At 36.2% G+C, this 20,897-nt stretch overlaps 1 long non-coding RNA gene across 1 annotated transcript in view; it reads right to left on the minus strand.

Annotated features, from left to right (window-relative positions):
- LOC150093466 (uncharacterized) overlaps nt 1-19,708 on the minus strand; it is a 32,468-nt gene extending 12,760 nt beyond the window's left edge. The window contains exons 1-2 of the long non-coding RNA XR_016550409.1: nt 19,594-19,708; nt 8,935-9,021 (exon numbers count right to left, since the gene is read on the minus strand). This is a non-coding gene — a long non-coding RNA (uncharacterized LOC150093466). The remainder of the gene's footprint in view (nt 1-8,934; nt 9,022-19,593) is intronic.
- Nucleotides 19,709-20,897: the final 1,189 nt, after the last annotated feature.

Here is a 20,897-nt window from a genome sequence, read left to right on the forward strand (position 1 = left end):
ATGGGGCAGGTGGTCCACAGGCAGACTTAAATTAATTAAATAAATATTTTTTTATTCAAATAATGTTCAAAGGCAGAAGTGTTGTGTCCCTATCTCTAATATAACTACTCTTTTAGTGTTTTATTCAAATTCTCGTTAGACTCTTTCTCAGGTATCACGTGGTACCTCTGAATAACAATGGAATTGGCCTAGGGTCGAGCCAATACCAGAGTATCAGAGTGATACTCTGGTATTGGATCAACCTCTCGTAAAACACTAAGAAATTAATTTTTTTCTCTGCACCACTTAGCGTTTTTAGATTAAATAACAATATCAATCAAGAGCCGATCTCTAGATAGTATTTAAGTGATACCTTGACGTTTGCAGACGTGGCCAAAATCTCTTCCTTCTAATTTCCTAGGTTCATGTTAAGTTTAATAAGCGGAGTATCGGATTCCAAATCACAGATAGACTTAATTGGATTCAAAAGCAAGGTTTATTAGATACTATAATTATTTACATACAGTACATGCAAACTAAATTCTCAGTCTAAGAGAGTTCCTGACAATCAGGTTTAATATTAAAACATTGCAATATCATAAGGATACTCACACTGATTATTGTTAATTTTTGCAGTATAAATCTCATCAACATTAAACACCTTAATTATGCATGACAATCACAATAATTCTTTTCTAATTCAGTCTCAACCAAACCACTCAAGATAGCATCTATATCTTTTACAATCTCGTCATTAATAGCAATTCTTTACTCTGAACTTTATCATAACCTCTTTAAACATATAACGTAATTCGATCACAGTAGCAAACAGTAAATTTATGGTAATTTTTTCAGGATCACTACAGTTCAGTTCTATATAATATTATTAATGTTCTTTCCTCCGATTCACAACGCGTCACAAATCCTTTCATTCATAGTTAACAAATACAATAAAGTCTACTTATCTATCTTGAACTGCATCACATTAAGAGGTCTTCAGGAATCTGACTCTCCTTAATCGAAATATCCAGGGAGTTTCCTATCTGGCTTTCTGTGGATGGCCAGGCTCACTCTTTCCGCAGAGATACGATCTTCTAGTTCTGCCAATGCCTCTATCAAAAACCCCCCGGAGTGGAGGCGCTGCCACCCTTCACCCGTTCACAATACCGCAAGACCAACACCAGGAGATCAGGAACAAAAAAAAAAGCCCTGCATGGGGCTTTTTTTGTTTACTTGACCCTTATATTTTGCCTTGGTTCCCGGCGATTCTCGCACTCCCCGATATCCACCTAGCACTTTCACGTAGATCGACGTCACAGCATCCAGCTTTCTCCGCTAAGTTTTTCGTGCTTTGTCAGCACGCAAATGCACGAGGCAAACTGCTCCCCTTGCATTGCGTTACTGCTTCCTGATGTTTGGATTTATATCCCCTTAGAATTTGTGCAAATCATTCTATAACTCCTAGTATTTATTGCTCTAACAAAATGTTAAATGTTTACACTTCCACTATTATTTATACTAACTAGTGAGTGGTCCTTTGTTGAAATACTATATAAATAACTATTTGTTTTCTTTTAGTTTGAAATATTTGATATATCTACAAAGCAGTACTTTAATACCCAGAGACAAGCACTTGTATTTATTTTCCTTTTCATTGGGAAACGCATGTTAAACTGTGATAAGATTGGAGTTCCTAAAATCACAATCTATCACAATTTAACATAGGTCCCCCTTTCCAATAAAATTTTTTCAAAATTTTTCTTTTAAGTGTTCCTCCTTACAGTTCTGGGGGGGGGGGGTCTCATGTAATGGCACCTTCCAGCTCCTTATACTTTCCTCTTATTGTGGATTTCTTTGATTGTAGAAGTACCGTGTGCCCCTGTGGCCCCCATCTTCACTTAGTTTACCAATATCATAATCTGCTCCCTTGGATTCCTTCCCTTCACTTAACCAGTTTCTTGTTCCTTCCCCTTTCAACCTTTCAGAGGTGTTCTGTTTGCCAAAGAAATGCCTTGTGAATTGGAGGCATCAGGTCCTGCCAAGTTCTTTGTCATGATGGAGACTTAGTCTTCTTGGTTTCTTCCTTTTCCCAACACTAATGTAATTTACTTCTGAGACATCAGGTTGAATCTCATCTACGTCTAAGCTCCCATTGCCAACAGAATTTCCCTGTGATGTTCTTACTACAATGGACACATGGTTTAGATGAGGGCTTGTCTCTGCTGACAAATTGTGATCCTTCATGTTCAAGTTATCACCTGCTAGCTCACCTATGGATTTATTAACCTGGTTTTCAAGGCTCCCTTTATAAGATCAGATTCTGGGTGAGTTTCTTCCTTTCTCATGTGATTTTGATTCAAATCCCCTTTTAATAATTTGCCTTCTTCCTAGGAGATATACCGTATTTTCCAGTGTATAAGACGCACCCAAGAAATTTAATACAATTTTCTGGAAAAAACCTAAACTTTAAAGTATGATTTTAAAAAAAAATGGATAAAATAATAGGTAATTTTTAATGTGTACGAATCATTTTTGTTGAAATGGCAACACCGTTTTGCCGATTTTCTTGCACCCATTTCAAAACTTTGGTCTCTAGTTCTGGCCACTTCACAATTTTTCCAAGTTCCGCACGCTTTTCATTATGCAAATTGTACAAAATCTCCTTCTGACCACGCCAAGTTCTAATCATATTTTCTGTAGGTGGAGGTCCAAAATGTCTTTCAGCTTCCCTATTCCCGTGTTCTTCTGAATATTTTACAACCTGCAATTTGTAACTTGAAGTATATGAATGTCACCTGTTTTTTTCCATCACTAAAATCTACAGGGAAATATCAAACTGAACACAAAATATCTCAACACGTCAACTCAATACTGATAACCATCGGTAACTGATTACTCGGATAAGATTTTATGAAACTTGAATAGGGACTCCCCATCTTAGCCAATGACGTGCTAGAAGTTACGTGAAGGTCACGCATCAATTTGATTGCACCATTAACCGCCTACAAAGATCTTGGAACATAAAAGGGAGTGCGTATGACTTTGAAAAGAGGAAACAATCTTTACCTTCATTATATAAGACACACCCCATTTTTAAGATAAAAAAGTGCGTCTTATACACAAGAAAATATGGTACTTCTTTCCTTTCATAATCACACTTAAAGTTGCACCTTATCAAAAATTCATTACCCAGAATCAGTTTTATGTGTGGGAGAGAAGATCCCGACAAGACCAGAAACTCATGCCAAACACACATTCTGAATTCAGGCAGGTACGCTTTAAGATTCACAGATTAAGATGCAAGAGATGCGGAGGCTGTACACCCAAATATTCTCACGGATCGTTTGAGGTAAGTAATCTTGTCCTTAATATAGGGTTCTAATATTTTAAAATAGTCTTCAGAAATGATGGAGGTTTGGGCTCCAGTGTCAAGTAAGGCAATGCAATGTTCTCCATGCACACTGGTCTTCACCATCATTTCATAGGACTGCCCTCTTATTCTTTGTCCTTTTCTCCACCTCCTATTAGCGTATGTGACACCTAAACTCTTCATTATGACCTCTATTAAGGCATCGCCTGCCATTGAAACATTTGTGAGCAAAGTGCCCAATTCTGTTGCACTTATAAGACCTGAGAGGCTCTCTTCCATCGCTTCGATCATTAGTTCTGTGATTTGATGGAGGTGCAATCATTTCCTGGGAGGTAATTTCTCTTAGTCTCTGCATTACTGAGTCTATTCTGTCAAGAAGGGGTCTGTGTAGTCGCTCAACCTCCTCGAGAATTAACCTTGTGGTTTCCTCAGTTATATTACTACTAGGCTCTGCGGTCTTTATAGACATTGTTCCCAGTTGCTTCATCACTTCGTCTAAATGCTCCATGACGGGCTCTCTGGAGAATTTCTATTTCCTGACTTACAATAGATCTGATGTTGTCTGTCTCAGCAAAAGACTCTGTTCATTTATTTATCACCTGACTGTCATTGTTTTCATTTCCCCTTATAATTTTCCTTCTTGTCCTTGCATTCTTTACTTTGCTCAAGCCTTTTAACTGAGCTGCAATCTTCTTTGCAGATATTTACAAACCCAGGGGAAGATGCAGAACGGATGTCCCCAAGCATCTGTTCATGTTCTTTGACCGCATTGTAACAGTCATTCAAGTTGGTTATCCTCTTATTAATGATTAACGAATTAATGATATGGCAGGTTAGAATCTAGGTTAATCAAAAGAGCTAAGAAGAGCCCTTATTATGCTTTACAAATAAACAAGACTACTGATGTTACAAATGATGCGCAGTTAATATGCTATGTAAGATATGCACATGATAACATTCATGATGATATTCTGTTTTGTAGAACTTTGTCATCCCGAACAACTGGAGAAGAAATATTTCACACTCTACATAATACACAAAGGGATCCAGTGGGAAAAATGTATAGGCTTCTGTTCGGATGTAGCTCGTGCTCTTACAGGCAGGTAGGCATAATGGGTTGTTTCTAAGGTCAAAGTAGCCGCTCCGGATATGAATTGGGTGCATTGTTTCACACATAGGGAAGCGTTAGCCTCCAAAAGAATGCCACCAGAATTTAAAACTGTACTACAGAACGCTGTCAAACTAGTTAATTTTATTAAAACTCGAACGTTAAATAACAGATTATTTTCAGTACTCTGAGATGAAATGGACAGTGAATATACACAACTTTTGCTTCATTCTGAAATTCGCAGGCTTTTCAGGGGCAAAGTACTAACAAGGTTATTTCAATTAGGCACGAAGTTTTATTATTTCTAAAAGAACATAATTCTGATTTTGCACCACTCTTTGTTGACGAAGCATGGTTATCAACGCTATACTATCTTTCAGACATTTTTTCAAAATTAAACGAACTAAATCTCTCCCTTGAGGAAAATATTTTTAACTGTTCTTGATGCATACGACAAAATAAAGGCATTCGAGAAAAGCCTAGTTTTACGGATTAATTATGTAAAAGACTTTCAATTTGCACCTTTTTCAACATCAGAATCCTTTTTAGTGCAAAATAATATTTTTGTTCATTCTGAGTTTGTGGAAAGGGTTTGTGACTACCTCAAAAATCTGAAACAGAATTTAGACACGTTTTCCGAATAACATTTATAAGAAATTTCTCTGGGTTCGTGATCCATTTCATGCTTGCAGTCACGAGAATGACCTTTTGTTATCGAAAAAAGAACAGTTAATTGAGCTTTCAAGTGACACTGGGATTAAAATGCAATTCAGTGATCTTGGTTTTGCTCAATTTTGGATCTTGTCTTCAGTGAGAAGTGAATTTCCGGAATTATCTGAAGAAGCATTGAAAATAGTCCTGCAGTTTTCTACAACCTATCTTTGTGAGAAAGGATTTTCATCGCTCCTTCAAATAAAAACAAAATACAGAAATCGTCTTAGTGTGTGTGCATCTCTTCGACTGAAGTTGAGCAATATTGAGCCAGATATCCAGCAACTCTGCAAGGGCCGAGAAGCTCAACCATCTCATTAAAAGTAAGTAGTAACATAATTATATCAACTTATTTATTTGTTTAATAAAAATTAAAACTTTGTTCAATGATGATGCACGTTTAATTGTTTACTTCCAATTTAATTAATTATGCTGCCATATCTTTCAAAACATGCTTTTAGATTTATTATGTTATAAATGGCACAGTTTTTCTGAAATGTTGGTAATTCCTACATAGGTTTTTTAAAAAAAATAATAAAAAGTCAAAACGACATATAGGGAAATAAATTAAAAATACTATATTTATAGTATTTTTAGACATTGTCAGGCTCTGGTATGAGCCGCAGGTGTGGGGATACTCACAAGCCCCCAGCTGTCAGACCGTGTTACTGAGTGCATCCCATTGGAGGGACGGGTATGTGTGTTAAGGGTTCAGATGAAAAACCAAGATTTGGCTGTGGTGCAAGCCTATGCACCTAATCTGGAGTCAGAATACTCTGCCTTCCTAGAGGAAGTGGATGCTGCTTTTGACAGGGTGGCAGACATGGAATCAGTCCTGCTAATGGGTGACTTCAATGCACATGTTGGAACAGATGACCAGACATGGAGGGGTGTGATTGGGAGGAACGGCGCCCCTGACCTTAACGCGAATGGGTTGAAATTATTGGACTTCTGCTGTACTAACAGCTTGTCCATAATGAATACCTTCTTCCAGCACTGAGAAGTCCATAAGTATACCTGGTACAGGGATATGCTAGAACAAAGGTCTCTGATTGACTTCTTTATAGTCTCAGCAACCTATTTTCCTCAGTGTTGGACATTCGTGTGAGAAGATGTTGGCAGAACTGTCAACTGACCACCACCTTGTTGTGTGCACTCTACGGCTTCAGAAACCAGATGCTACCATCAACGCTGGTAGTCCTAAGCAGCTATACTGCGTGAAATGGGAGGCACTGGAAAATGAGGCTGCGAGGAAGAATTTTGCAGATGACATTTCCTCCAGGTTCAAAGAGATTCCCAAGCATACTGCAGATGTTGAGAAGGAGTGGAAGCTGTTCAGAACAGCTGTCACTGCCTCTGCACTCTCATGCTGTGGCAGAAAGCAGCTCGGCATGGCAACAGGCAGTGAGAAAAAGACACCTTGGTAGAACCAAGAAGTTCAAAAAACTGTCCAGGCAAAAAAGGAGTCCTACTTAACATGGCTTAGGGTCAGGTCACCTGAGACGCGATTGCGGTATGCTGAGGAGGCATGAAAAGCTGCTGCTGAGGCAGTAAAGACAGCAAAGCAGAAGGCTTGGGAATCCTTTGTAGAAAGATTAGACTCATCCCATGCAAATGAAAACAAAGTATTCTGGCAGACCATCTGCCACCTTCGAGGGAGGAAATCATGCTCAGCAAGGGCAATTAAGGCCTCTGATGGTGCACTTAACAACCGAGAAGGATATCCTCCACAGATGGAGGAAATACTTTGAGAGCTTTCTAACCCGAGTGGCCCAGCAGTTGTGGACTTCCAAGAAGTGCAGATCGGGGCAATGACTAGTCTCACAGCAGAAGAGGTCCATTTAGCAATAAAATCACTAAAATCGGGCAAGGCTGCTGGCAATAATGAAATTCAGCCCGAAATGATAAAAGCCTTAAATTGAGACAGTGTTCTCTGGCTGCCTCGAGTGCGTCAGGCTGCTTGGATATCTGGGCGAGCACCAAAACAATGGCAGATAGGCATCATAATACCAGTCTTCAAGAAGGGAAACCAGAAGGATTGCAGTAATTATTGTGGCATCTCTCTGCTCAGCCAGCTGGGGAAATTGTATGCTAGGTGCTTGGAAAGACGGTGCAGGAGCATAGTTGAGTCAAAGTTACAGGAAGAACAATGTGGCTTTCGTCCTGGTAGAAGCACAATTGACCATATCTTCACTTTAAGGCAAGGCTTTGAGAAATCTTGGGAATATGCCAAGAATGTCAACATATGTTTTTGTGGACGGAGAAGGCATATATATGACTGGGTTCTTCGGGATAAGCTTTGGCAAGTAGTACAGGAGTATGGAGTGGATGGCCAACTATTAGCTGCCATCAAGTCCCTTTATGAATGCCCAGAGTTTTGTGTCAGGGTGTGAAACTCTGAATGAAAAGAAAACTCAAAACCTTTACCTTCATTCAGATTTAACACAATTTATCAATTACGGAGCCAGTATCGATATATCAAGATAAAAATAATCAATTGTAAATTATCAGTTACGTTAATATTTAAGAAAGTTTTATCTAATGCATCATATTGAAATTAAATAATCGTTCTGTAAAATTTAAACTATGTGCAATCTAAAGGCAAAAGGCAATCCGATTATACAGCAATGGCCTGAAGTCATACATGTGCACCTAATAGAACGCGCATGCAGATGTCCTCCGAATAGAACGCTAGGGGTGAGATTGGTGCTAGGCGTTCATAGGAGTGACGCGCCGGGAGAAATCAGGATGACGTAGGCAAGAAACATAAGGTGCACGTTTTAAAAGCCGTTGTGACGCCAGCTCATGGCTTTTTTTTTCGTTCCCTGTACTGGAGTCATCAGTGGAGAAGTCCATCCTGAGGTCATCGCGGCTAGCAGCAGTGTCCTTGGGCAGTTCTGAGCTATGGAATGACCTGACACAACAAAGTTCCAGATCTCGCCGAAGATCGTTGACCTATGCCCAGCCGATCCATGAGCGAGTAGGTAGCCAGAATTGCTTCCCCCGTCAGCGACGTGTCATGTCCAAATCCAATTGACGTGTAGAAAAGCCGAGGTAAATCTAGGAGGTTAATCAGGAAATTGAAAGTGCTGTAGGGATACGCATGAAGGCCTAGTGCATCCCCAACTACTGGTAATGTAGTTTCTTATTTGTTAATGTAAAAATTGTATAGGGGACATTGATTTAGATATATGTACGTCTTCAACTTAGGACTGAACCCTCATTGAAAGAACTTTAGGAGTTAGGTTGATGAAACTTAGGAACTCTAATTGAAATAGTAGGGAGAAGATAATTGTGAATTATAGGAAGTATAGTATGTAATGGTGTCTTACATAGAAGAGAGTTGGATTTTGTTAGAAGAAATGAACTGAAAATATTATCTAATATGTGTTACAGGAGATTTAGCATCATAAGTGAAACTACTCTCTTCCCAATATTATCTAAAATTAATTTAATGTAAAAAAAAAATTGATTATAATATGTATTATGTCTATTTAGTGTATTAAATGTTAGAGTCCTTTGAAATGAATATGAAGACTTGCCTGATTTCCTTTTTACTGAACCGTTCATTAAAAGTTCGAACCTAAGTGGGAGATAAGATTGACAAACATAAACAAAGGGGCAACGACTGCAAGATAAGTCCCAACAGTGAGATTGTTTAAGAATTACGAGCTGTTTGGTTCCATGAATAAATATTCATCAAGTACATTTTAGGGTGGCACAGTATAAATATAAATTTCCTCTAAAATTAAGAAGGAACCAGTACCTGAAATGAAACAAAGGAATTGGCGCCAATTAACATTTTCTTTGTCTTCATAGCTCACTTGCTCATCTTGTATAATTGCTTATCGGCCTAAATTGAAAGTTAAGACTTGACTCACTGATGATAGTTTAAGATATTACTAATAACGAGAAGTCAGAAAGAAAGATAATTATATATATATATATATATGTGAATACAAGTATTAAAAGGTAAGTAAAATAATATTAGAAATATAAAAAGATAATGCCAAGATATAACAAGGGTAAACAGCACAAAATCTGAACCTTTCACAGTCTCCGTTGTCCTGCGCCAAAGGTGTGTTCTGTCACACTCCTTTTCATAATATTTATAGACTGGATTGATAGGCACATCCGAGGCAGTGAGTGTGTCAAAATTGAAAAAGATGTAGCATTGGACGTCTGCTTTATGCGGATGACCTAGTTCTTCTTAGCTCTTCCACAGATGACTGTCAGCGGACATTGGATAGGTTTGTAGCTGTTTGTGCAGACGCTGGAATGAAGATCAGTGCGGCCGAAACTGAAACATTTTTCTCAATACAACCATCCCCATGCACTCTACATGTAAGTGGAGTCCCAATGAGGCAGGTGGAGAAGTTTAAATACCTTGGATCCATATTCACGAATGATGGAAAATGGGACGTAGAGCTCAATACTTGAATTTGCTTAGCAAGCTCAATATTGGAGGAGCTTGGCCGTTCGGTAGTATTGAAGCGGGAGTTAAGCCAGAAGGCAAAGTTGGCTGTCTTCAATAGTCTATGTCCCCATCCCACATATGGTCATGAGGGGTTGGGTAATGACCAAAAGAATGCGGACACGAATCCAAGTGGCTAAAATGAGGTTCCCTCGAGGGGTTGCGGAGCTGACAAGACTCGACAGAGTCAGCTCTGCAATTCGGGAAGCCCTCAATATTCAACCTCTGCTTCTCTGTGTTGAGAGATCACAGTTACGTTGGTACGGGCACCTGGTCAGAATGCCACAAGGGAGGCCCTCTTTGCCAAGCCAGAGGGTGGGAGGCCACGGACTCGCTGGATGGATTATATCCAAAACCTTGGATGGACACGTTTTGGAATCCCACCAGAACACCTAAGCTTGGTGGCAGAGGATTGTGACCACTGGAAGTTCCTCTTGCAGCTGTTGCCACAAGAACCCAATTAGGAAAGGTGGGCCTTGAAGATGTAGGTATGTATGTATACTATGTTTATTTTTGAAGTAAAACATTAATTCCAACATTCTAAAATGTTATTTTTCTTGCTTTTCTGTTTGCAAAATCATCGATCACATTGTCGAAGTCTATTTCATCACTCAGTTGCTGTTTTATACAGTAAGGCAAGATTTGATAAATGCCAAAAAAGGTGCTGCCAAGGGTTGATCTCCCCCCAAGCCCCAGCTATGCCTCTGTAACTTAGTGGTCTGCTGAATTATTTTAGGCATTTTACTGGTCCTTGGGCTTAGAAAGGTTGAGAAATGCTGCCTTAGACGATAGAAATACAAGATCTGATAATGTAACAGACTGATTCGGAGGAAAACTATAGATAGGAAGTTAGTAATGATGTAAATTTTTCATGTAGAACTATTACATCCTGTACACCCCCTTGAGGGTACATGGCAGGAATTTGATGATGTTGAAAATTATTTAAAAAAACTTTATAAATAAATAGTTGAAATGAAAGTAGAACTAGGTAAACAAACCAAGAAGAAGAAATAAATACAACAGAGATAAAAATTGAAAATGCAATTAAAAAACCGAAGAGTTGGAAATCACCAGGTGTGGATAATATCAATAATGAATTATTAAAAATGGTAAAGAAATTATAACTCAGAGTTTAGATATACAATCAAATAATAAAAACAAAAGATATTCCTTTAGAATGAAAAAAAGAGTATAATATCGATATTTAAGAAATGAGATTTAAAAAAAAAAAAAAAAAAATCTTCTTCTCTTCTGCTCATGGCGTGACGAGTTCCTCAAAGACTAATCTTTGCCAATTTTAACTGTCTGCTGTCTTTTTATTAAGTTCTATTATGGAATTGAAGTGGGTGCTTTCTTTAATGTTGTCAATCCATTTCGGTCTTGGTCTTCCTCTGCTGAACTTCCTTCTGCCATTTAATAATATGTTTGGTAGTCTTTGTAGGGTTCATTCTTGAAATATGTCCAAACCATCTTAATTGGTCTTTTTAGTACACTAATTGTTGTTTATTTAAAGTTAAGCTTGACTGACTTTTTCATTTGTTTCTCTTTATGTGCAGTTTGTTCTATTGATTTTTCTTAGGCATTTCATTTCAAAAGCATCGAGTTTATCCGTTTCTTTTTTTATTAAGATCCAGCATTCTGAGCCATTGAGTACTCTAGGAATCATCATTGTATTATATATCTTTAATTTGAGTTCTTTGCTTAATCTTTTATTGTTTCATATTTTTTTACAGTCTGCCCATGTTATCCATTCATTATTGATTCGGTGTTTTATGGTTTTGAAATAGTCTAGATCAGTGGTCGGCAACCTTTTTAATATGAAGTGCAGAATATTGCTGGGTCATGATAATCGCAGGTGCTGTGTTGCCAACTCCTCCTGATTTAAATAGTTAAACTTAAAATTACAACTGGAATGAATGGTTTTTAAACGTCTTTCTATATTACTTTTTTTTTTTAGAAATAGCCACACTATTGTTTATTGTATAATAAACAAATACAAAATTATCTTGTAAAAACGAGGTAAATAAAATAAAATAATGTTAAAATTTGAAATCTCATTTTTCTTAAAAACAACTAATCACAGAATTTTTAAGCCTGAAATGAGAAAAAAAATGCCTGTGTCATGAGCCCTCCATAATTTTCAAATTTTTTATTGCACTCTTCATATTAAAAAGGTTGCTGGCCTCTGCAAGACGTGCTTTACATTTATGGAAAATATTAAGGAAAGAGGTCTGAAGCTTGCTCCATTTTTAACTATGAGTTGCCCATAAGGCACTACTTATGTTTGCATCTGCTGAAACTTTTAGTTTCTATATATTCGGCACGAAACTCATGTACTTTCTATATTCGGCTATGAAATAATGTTGGATTCAATATTCACTTAATTTGTACCATTGTGTATTATATTTGCAGTATTTTTTCTTTATGTTTTCTTACATACTAGTAATGTATCTCTCAGATACGCTGCGATCTACACTGCAAGTTCCAAAGCAGTTCACAATAATTTCTCTGAGGGCACACTAAAAATTCACTGCTGGTACATGGTGCCCACGGGCACTGTGTTGTCAACCTCTGGTCTAGATCTTCAGTGATCATTCATCCTAGGTAATGGAACTGCTCTACTTGTTCTATAGTATTGTTTCCAATTTTCATTTGCATTGCTTCCCTTTTTCTCCCTATTTCCATTAGTTCTGTTTTACTAAAATTGATTTCCATATCATATTTGTTATTTGTTTAATGTAGCATGGTCAGGATATTTTCTAATTTTTCTTGGCTATCTGTAGTGATCATGTGGTACCATCTTTTTTTATTTAGTAAAACACTTGACCAAAGACTAGAGACCACAGATATGAGTCCTGAGAAAGATTAGAGGCATGAACAGATGGCATCAATGGCAATATCATATTAAAAAATGAGGATATTAGGAAAGAACTTGACATTGTCAGCATCCAGGAATGCGTTAGCAAAGCTAATCTCAGGTGGTATGGTCACTTAAATAGAATGGGAGAGGAAAGATTAGCAAAACAAGTGTTGTCTGCCAGGTTGGCAGGAAAACGACCCAGAGGAAGACCAAGATATAGGTGGATTGATACGGTACAAAGTGCTTTAGACGATAGAAATATAAGATATGATAATGTTGGAGTCTTGACAAGTAACAGACTGATTTCGAGGAAAATTGTAGATAGGAAGTTAGTAATGATGTAAATTTTTCATGTAGTACTGTCATATCCTGTACACCCCTTAAAGGTACATGGCAGGAATTTGATGATGATGATCTGTAGTGATAGCCAAGAAAAATTAGAAAATTGTTTGAAGTTGATAAAACAGCAGTAGAGTTTTTTTATTTTTGTCTCTCATAAGATCTGTTAATATGTTTAATGTAAAAATTGCATTTATTGGGCTTCTCCTATTTCTAAATCCCATTTACTCCACTTCCATCTGTTCTTCTAGGAATATTTAACTCTGTTTTGAAGAATCCTGATGAATATTTTATAGCAGTGGCTTAAAAAGGTGATGAGTCTAGAGTTAGTGCAGGACCTGACATCTTTTTTGTGGATGGGTATGATCTGGCCTGTTCTCTATTCTGTTGGTAAACTTCCTTTCTTTAGTATTTGGTATACAGTTTCCTTAGGTAATTTGTTATGCTTTCTCGTGCTTTTTCTAGAAGTTCTTTATGAATGTCATCTATGCCTGGTGCTTTATCATTTTTGATTTGTTTGATTGCTCTATGTATTTCTTCATTTAGGATGTCTTTTGTGTCAGAAGTTTCTTTAGGGTTGAAGGCATCTTCACCTATGTTTTCTCCACCTGCAAATTTTTATGAAATAGTCTCTTTAAAATGAATAGTCTATATTTCTTTTATTGCTTCACTGCTACTTGTTGTGGTTCCATCTTTGTGCAATATTGAAATTGGGTTGGGTGAGTATGTTCTGGTTCTTGGGTCATGTTTGAAACATTACTGCTTTTTTCCTCTAAATATAATAAATTTAGTTTAATCCTTTATCCCAGTGAGCACAAACAAAGTTTTTTATTTTTATTTTATTAAAGAGACCTTTATTGAAGTCTCTTCACTGAAAAGACCTCAATAAAGGTCGAAACTTGTCTGGGTAGTGGCCAATCCCTTAATGCATAACAGTATACATATCCACAAGGAGATGTGTTTTGCATTATGGGAGATAGTGGGATAGGAGCGTTGGTAGCTTGCTCCACCTTTGCTACGAGTTGTCCTGGTGTTGCACTACTTACCCAGGTAAGATAGTACAACACTATATTCAGTCTTGACGATATTTTCAGGTGCAAACTTTGTTTGCTCTCGCTGGGAAAAAGGATTAAACTAAATTTATTATAGTCTAACCTAGTGAAAAATAAACTTTCAACATCCTCTAAATATGTGATGATTTTTGCTAATCCACAGTTTTTGTCGATTTACTTTTTAAGATTTTTGTATAATATTCTATTTTCTTCTTATCTTCTACTGCGAGGTTGCTTTTGAATTTTCTTTTTCTCTCCCATAAGTCAAAAATCTCAGGTAAGCCAATCTTTATTTAGGCTTGTCTGATAGCCTACATGTCTTGTTGCGAAAATATGTAAAATTGGTTTGAGCATTGTCTTGTATACAGCTAATTTAGTGTTTTGACTAATTTCTCTCTTATTTTTTCAAGACTACCTTCTGTATCTAAAGCAAGATTTTATTTTTCTTTCAGCGATCTCTGATAGATAGAGCTGGTCAAGCTATCATTGGGTTTTGAGATATCTATCTTCTTTTGTGTTTGGTGGTTTATTCTCTTTCTTTTGAAACTAATTTTTAGTTTGGCTGATAGAAGTGTTATACCCTGATAAGATAAGAATGTTAAAATTCCACTTATCATGGTTTAACGTGATAAGTGGAATTTTAACATTCTAATCTTATCAGGGTATAACATTTCTATCAGCCAAACTAAAAATCAGTTTCAAAAGAAAAAATCCTATAAAATAATTAAGTAAACATGCTTGTTTCTAAGTAGGTATCGTTGTGAACTTTAGGAAATATTGAATACATTGATTTAAGAAGAAAGAAATAATTAATTAGCTCAATGAGAATTTTATAATGTTTAAAAAAAATGGGGAATTTGGATAAATATGTATAAAGGAAAGCTGCCTGAGACAAAGTGTAAATTAAGAGAGTTATGATTTTGTATTGATATTAAATTTGATGTAAGGACATTGTGTAAAAGAAACACTAGAACGTATTCTGTGCGAAAGATAGTCCAAGGTTCAAGGACACGCTGACGATTTCCCACAGCAGTCACGTGGAGTAAACAAGCAGGAGAGAACGGACGTTGTGAGGTCATGTGACATAGGAAATCGAGGTGCTGGATGAACAGCGATGTGTTGTTTTTTCTACCGATAGGGTGAACGTATAAAAGGGTTAGGAACCCCCCCCCCCTTGCTCTCTTGGTCTTTCGACGTGTGGAGTTTTCACATTTCCTCGAGTAGTGAAGGTTTAGTCTAGTGCTGGTTCATGGATGGCTGAACAATACCTCTAGACTAGGACGATGTTACAGCGAGTAACCCTGTCCTAGATTCCCGGAAAGTAGCGGCAGACCATGCCGTTCAACGGTCAGCAGATACATGCGTCCCGAAGTCATCATCATCATCAAATTCCTGCCATGTACCCTCAAGGGGTGTACAGGATATGACAGTACTACATGAAAAAATTACATCATTACTAACTTCCTATCTACAATTTTCCTCCAAATCAGTCTGTTACTTGTCAAGACTCCAACATTATCAGATCTTATATTTCTATCGTCTAAGGCACTTTGTACTGTATCAATCCACCTATATCTTGGTCTTCCTCTGGGTCGTTTTCCTGCCAACCTGGCAGAGAACACTTGTTTTGCTAATCTTTCCTCTCCCATTCTATTTAAGTGACCATACCATCTGAGATTAGCTCTGCTAACACATTCCTGGATGCTGACAATGTCAAGTTCTTTCCTAATATCCTCATTTTTAATATGATATTGCCATTGATGCCATCTGTTCACGCCTCTAATCTTTCTCATGCGTCCCGAAGTCTAAGCTGATAATTACTATGAAGTCTTGAACCGAGGTAGATTGAAGGAAACAAAGAAATGTCCAAATCAAACAGAGGATAGACTAAAGCAGAAGCAGATGGACAGAGGTACCATCAAGTGGAGATAAGTAATGTTTGTTATTTATATGAATGTAATCTGAATGTGTTTTACTATGTGAAGCTTTATTAGTGGAGGTCTTAGATACAAGTATAGGTCAGGACTGTAGTGCATGTGTTTCATAGAAATTCATGAGCGAATGGTTATTAACTGAAACTGAATCTTTGTATGATGAAGAATGGTTAATGTTACCAGCAGTTAATATAGAAAATAAATACTGGAATTTAGTAGTAATCTAGATGATATAGAATTACTTACTTTTGTGTGAATTACTTGAGAAAAAATGTGTTCAGATCATATCTGATGAAGTCAAGCTAATTAATTGATTTAGATTAGAATGTGTTTTATTTAGAATGATGATTGTTCTTGTATGTTAAACTGTAATCTTAGAAACAAATAAACCGTGTTTGATTTTAATTGAATATATGAGTCTATGTATAGAATTTGATGCACCACTTGTGAAACTCATTACGGATCTCAGCGGGAGTTTAACTGAATAAAGTTAAGGACACGATTGCAACCCTAGGTCACATGAGTATATTCTAACTTACTTCTTGATTGAGTTATATCTTTATTCTAATAATTCTAAGTGGCACAGTCTAAAAATATCAATTTCTTATGATTTTAAGAGAGGTAAGGTTTGAGGACTCTGTCACATTGAATTTTGGATCTACCCTGAGGCTTTCTTTGTGTGATAGAGATACCATGTGACCCATGTAGAAAAGACTTCACTTTTAGTGGCTTGATATAGAGATACAAGGAATAATATTGAAAGTGGACACAACAAAAGTTCATGGTCTGTATCTATATCAATCTTTTTTAATGTTTTGACATATTGGAAGGAATGTTTCCATTTCTTATTAATGATTATATAGTCTATACAGTTTCTGATTTCATTGTTTGGTGATGTACAAGTGTATATGTGTTGTGGCCTGTGATTGAATAAGGTATTTGTGATTAACAGTTAATTTATTTTGCAAAAATTAATCACATTCTTTGTTTCATTCATCTCTCTATGACCAAATTTTCCCAATACTTCTACTTTATCTTCAGAGTACTGAACAATGTTTGCATTATCTCTTGTACTTCTTTGCCTTATTTCTCCTTCCAGTTGTTCAAGAAATAGACTATATTCTACTTCTTTAAGTGATTGGTCTGGGGCATAAACCTCTATTATTTTTATGAATATTTCTCTTCCTTTTGATCTTACAGAGATGATTGTTGAGGAAATTGATCTTACCTCAACTACTGTGATTAGGAACCATTTTTTAATGATTAGTGCTACACTTTCACTGGGATGGTTACCTTTCCTTCCTGAGTAAAATAAGCTTGCATTTTTTATGTTGATTTTTTCCCTTGCCTGTCCAGTGGGTCTCTGCAACTCCCACTGTTTTGTGTTTGAACAGTTCTAGTTCTGTCTCTATCAGTTTTAATTTGCCAGGTTTGTACAATGTTCTGATGTTGATGGTTGAAATATTATACAAGATGTTTGCATTCCACATAGCTCTCTTCTTGCCTACCCTAGGTGGATTTGAATTAGGTGCATCAACTTGCCTGTATGCAGTACCATTATTTCTACTTCTATTTGCTGGCCAATTCATCTTTAAAAATTTCAGGCAATTAATGCAGTCATCTTGCTATTTCTCTGCTGCATATCTGTGTCTATGGGACCAACAGGTATGCAGAGAATTATAGAGGGATAAATTTATTAAATACTTCGCTAAAGGTACCAAAAAGAATTTAGAATAATAAAATAACAAAGGACATTAATCTACTAGATGAACAACAAGGTTTCAGAGAAGATAGATCATGTACTGATGCAATATTTATAATTAGCCAATTGATAGAGAAAACAATAGAATATAATAGGAAATTATTTATGTGCTTTATAGACCTGGAAAAACATGTTACAGAATATTAATTCAAGATGTAATAGAAACATTGCAGAGAAGAAAAGTATCGGAAAACACAACACAAATAATTAAAGAAACATATGATAACAATAGTTATACAATAAAAAAAAATGGATAAACAAGTAGAGATACAAATTTATAATGTTATTAGACAAGGAGACTCCTTAAATCCAAAAATATTCAATATAATAATGGATAGAATAATACAAAATGTTAATAAAAAACACAAAATACTGAAGTGGAAATAAAAATAGAATAATAAGAACTATATGTTAAGCAGATAATGTAATATTAATTGCAGAAAATGAAACTGAGTTACAACTATTACTACATGCATTTAATAAAGCAGCAAAATTATTTAATATGAAGCTATCACAAACTAAAACAAAATGTATGACAATATCACAAGAACCAGAAAGATGCAAATTTGAATTGGAAGGTACTATTATAGAGCAAATAACACATTACAACTATTTAGGTATACAACTCAACAGGGAAGGAAGGCTACATCTAGAAGTCAGAGATCAAGTTGAAAAAGTTGCAAGAATATCAGGATGCTTGAAAAGGAATTTATAAATCAGTAATCAGGCATATTATAACATATAATGCAGAAACAAGAGCAGACACTATGAAAACAAGACAATGTTAAACACAGGTGAAATGAATATATTAAGGAAAATAGTAAATGCAATTAGACTAGGTAAAATAAAACAATGTTGAATACAAGCAATAAACAACTGGCTTTCAACCCAAAGAATAAAATGGATTGAACATGTATATAGATGAAGTGAAGAAAGAATAATAAAGCAAGTCTACAGTTGGAAACCAAAGAATAAAAGAAAAAGAGGAATAGCTAGATGAAGTGTTCATTGCAACAGATATAATACCTAATGTGTGAAGAAGATAACAACATAAATGAACTCACCTAAACCACTCACTAGCCTTGGTGACCGATGTTATTCGTAGTTTTCTTCAATTACACCTGATTTTTTATTTTGTTCTAATTTTAGCGATAACAATTTCACTCTTCCAACAATGTCAAAAAGAAGCAACAGTGCAAAACCAGAAAATGAGCAAAAGAAACAAAGAAAACGGATTAGAAAAAAAATGGGAAATCATCACCAGTCATCAAGCTGGTAGCAGTGTTCAAGCTCTTTTTGAAAAATTTCTCTGCCGCTTTTAGTTTTCACCATTTTAAAGGATAAAGGAAAATATTTGAAACAGTAAAAAAATGCGAAATCTATACCGTCTACATGGTTGCATAATAAAGCAACGGGTATTATAATTCCTCATAAAGAAAAACTAAACTCATTGAATCAAGTATCGAGCCATTATCCTCCTCTTCCTCTGGCAGAACTGTGAGTTACCTAGTCCTTCAACGCAAAACTTGAAAACTTCCATTTCATCCACTCCTACAGGTAACGTCACATCCAGTTGCCAACGGAAACGAAATACCCGCTCACGCAGTTACACGTCCCATGCGATCTCCAGTAGACTTCCGTGTTAACAAAATAACTGTTTGGAAGGAAAGAGTCGGATTTTAGAAATGAACTAATTCAAAATGTGATAATGACTTTTAATTTTCTTTGGTTGTGCTGTCATAAATAAAAGTTAGTAAAGTGCTTGATATGCAAATTTTGAAATTTAATAAGATTCCGTAGCTGCACTGATGTCAGGGCTGAGTGACATTTGCCTGCAACCACTGTTCAGTCGCGGGAATACCCCTTGTGAGCTTGGTTGCTCTAAATTTTCATGTAATACATAGACAAGTCAGCTTTCTGTCTTCTGATAATTTTTTGTTCTCACTTTTACTCAGTTTTGTTATGTAAAAATGATAGATTTTATTACAATTAGAGTCTACTCACCTTATAAAGTCTTGTTTTCGCATACTTTGCAGCTATCGCCATTTCCTAAGATTAGCACCCGCCATGTAGATAGGTCAAAAGGTTATGGCACTACTGGGGTTTGTAGATCTTTTTCATTGACTGCTTGGATACTATAAAGACCACAAAATTATCAGTTATATCACCTTGTAGTTGATATGGTACATAACACACTAAAATTTACTTAATAATTCGCAGTTAAGCACCTGAAGAATAAGTAAATTAGGAGGCTACTTACCAATACTTCGCTACAACACTGCAAAAAATGACATCGACTTGTTTATTCCACTGCTATGCGCGACACCTATCGCAGTTAAATTCAATCCGATGAAGAACAATAATATAATATAAAATTATTATATATTTTAAACATAGTGGTGAATTGCTTAATAGGAGGTCTTGGAAGTGTCGATATTTGAAGCGGAAGGTCTTGAAGAAACTGGTGATGAAAATAATTACATTCCATTTTTACTGTCTTCGTGATGGTCTGAGCAAAGGTTGGTTGAGATTGGTAGAGCCTCTGTTTCTAATGGCTCGTTAAGCAAGATTGAGCGCGGTAAGTATTTGGAAGTGGTCAATCGTTCGAGGTTGTTGACACACTCTCCCTCGATGAGTCTTTGGACTCCATGGAGGTGTCTAATAACAAATAACAAACATACTCGAACCTTACTGAAACGAACCAACAAAATCATCCAAAGTCAGGAAAACAAGAGCACACAATTGTAAGTTGTTTATGCAAATTCTTCACATAAATGATCCATACTTAATTTGCAATGACAGTATATTCTTCGAAATGGGATCAAATTCACTACAACGTATAAGCAAGAAATCACATCCGCTTGTTTATTACATTATTTTGGACAACATCTATGGCATAGATGTTGTGCATAACAATGGTGCATAGATTCTATGCAATGCACCACAACCGAAAGAAATGCAATTTTACTGCGGATCTCAAAAATTCTTCCACAAAAATATTTCAAAAACCCATAAACACAAAACAAAAAATCGAAACATAAAAAAATATCAAAAATCCAAGTAAATAACCATTCTTAGGGAAAAAAAATTCTTTCACTATGTCTTCACCAAATATTTATTACCTAAAAAACAGTATAAACGATGTGCATTGCCACCTGCGGTCATGGAAATCAGAATAACTCTTCCTATGAGAACCCCATAGGCAAACTGCTCAGTGGGCATTCTATTACTGTTCTGGGAAGTCCTCCTTCCATCCTTTCTATGTGTCTAAAATATTTTAACTTTCTTCTGTCAATATCCTTAAGGAG

This window comes from Typopeltis vanoorti, chromosome 24 (assembly GCF_054136105.1).
Source record: "Typopeltis vanoorti isolate ZY-2024b chromosome 24, IOZ_Tvanoo_1.0, whole genome shotgun sequence".
Taxonomy (NCBI): domain Eukaryota; kingdom Metazoa; phylum Arthropoda; class Arachnida; order Uropygi; family Thelyphonidae; genus Typopeltis; species Typopeltis vanoorti.